This window comes from Berghia stephanieae, chromosome 2 (assembly GCF_034508935.2).
Source record: "Berghia stephanieae isolate SIO BIC M18660-M18661 chromosome 2, UCSD_Bste_1.3, whole genome shotgun sequence".
Lineage (NCBI taxonomy): Eukaryota > Metazoa > Mollusca > Gastropoda > Nudibranchia > Aeolidiidae > Berghia > Berghia stephanieae.
The window spans coordinates 10,738,295-10,740,174 of NC_088361.1; positions in this window are offsets into that span (position 1 = coordinate 10,738,295).

Consider the following 1,880-nt stretch of genomic DNA (forward strand, 5'->3'; position numbering starts at 1 on the left):
TATATATATATATATATATATATATATATATATATATATTAGAAAATAAGATACCAACACTCTGACACCAGAAAATAATTTAAACAAGTAGTATATTAGTACTCAGAAGAGTAGTTTTACACTTCCAGTGAGGCAGGAACCAGTTTTTTGACATCACACTTAATTCCCTATTGGTGGCAATTTTGTGTGAAATCTTTCGTCACGAGAAATGTCTGTTATAGTCCTTCACATTTCTGTAATTAACAAGCCGTGTATGATTAAGGAGTGCTTTTACATACAAACAATCAAACAAAGAAACATAACAAAATCTCATTATCATCGTATTTTCCTCATTGCGAGACATTGATCATTCTTTCACCTAAAATCGCTCTTGGTTTTGTGACTTTATTTCATTTAGTGAGAGTAAACTTCCATTGACAACTTTTTCACGGAATTCTTGTGTCAATTGATATTATTTTTTTAAAAACAGGTGTCAATTGATACGAATTTTAAAAAAACACCATGTATCAATTGATACATGATTAAAGTTTACTTTTCAATAAAGATCTTGTTAGGAAGATCTCCAAACGTCGGAAAATTGATTTAATGAATTTTGGTAAAGCACTCAAACCGATTAATAATTATAATGTATTTTATTTATAATGCCCGTCTGATACAATATAACTCTTACCGATGTTAATTTTTTTACAATGATTTTCTGCTTTCACCACTATGCTTTTGAGTTCCATTAGATATGCATTTTGAACTCTTTACATTCGAATTAAAAATATGTATTGCGTATGAATCCAGGCATTATTTATTCTCCTTTTTGTGTTGACTCCGGAACCCGAGGATTATCATTTTTGTAAACAGTATAAATGAAAGCATTACATCTTAGTTATTTGTTGGATATGGTCTAGACGAAACGTTGCAAAAAAAGTCGGGAGAGTTCATGACCCCATCTGATATAAAATCCACAATGTTTTTTAAAATCCTATAGGACAACGTGTACATGTATGCAGGTCTGACGTCTGAATGCAATTATGGGTCTAGTTTAACATTGGACAATATTTTTGCTATTTCCACAACAACAATGAGCCCATAATGAATTGGGTTATCAGATCTACAAATAAGTGCACGTCGCTATAAAACCATCTTAATGTACATAACATCTAGGCTTATCCGTATAACCGCAATTAATTATTGATTTTACTTTTTTTTTAGCCTTAACCCTCTCCGTACCAACTGAACTATAGGAAAATCCATTCGTTACGATACAACCAACATTTTTCTTATTCCAATTTATCTTTTACATCATAAAATTTAAAGAACATGAACAGTGTGTTGTAGAACATGCTTTGCTAAAGAAATTATGTATCACAAGAACTTTACTGCTATTGTGTTTGAGTGATAAAAACAATATTTTTTTTATGTTAGTTGGGTGTGAAGTTTGGGGGAAAATCCTGAAAATGGCTGGTAAGGAGAGAGTTAAAGTACCTTCTCAATCTCTTACACACGCACAATTAAAGATTGACTTTAACCCTCACACGTGTTTAAAGAACTCTAAAACAATATTTTCCATCTGGTGGTCGATTTTATAGAATCTAATGGTTGAATGTAGAGAAAAATAACCGGCCTTCTATACTAATGTTAGGAAATGATAAGTATAACGTTCATTTAAAGGGGAAAAGTGTATATTATTTCAATCAGACCTATAAAGGTAATAAGATTAGACTTTTCCAGGCAATCCACTATTCACATTATCCATACTCATAAAGAAATTACCCTATCAAGTTAACAATATTATAAGGAGCAGACACTGATTCAAGAGGAAAATCAGTTTGATACGCACATCTGAAATCTGTTCAATACACTCCTTGTTCAGACTTGCCTACTGTTAC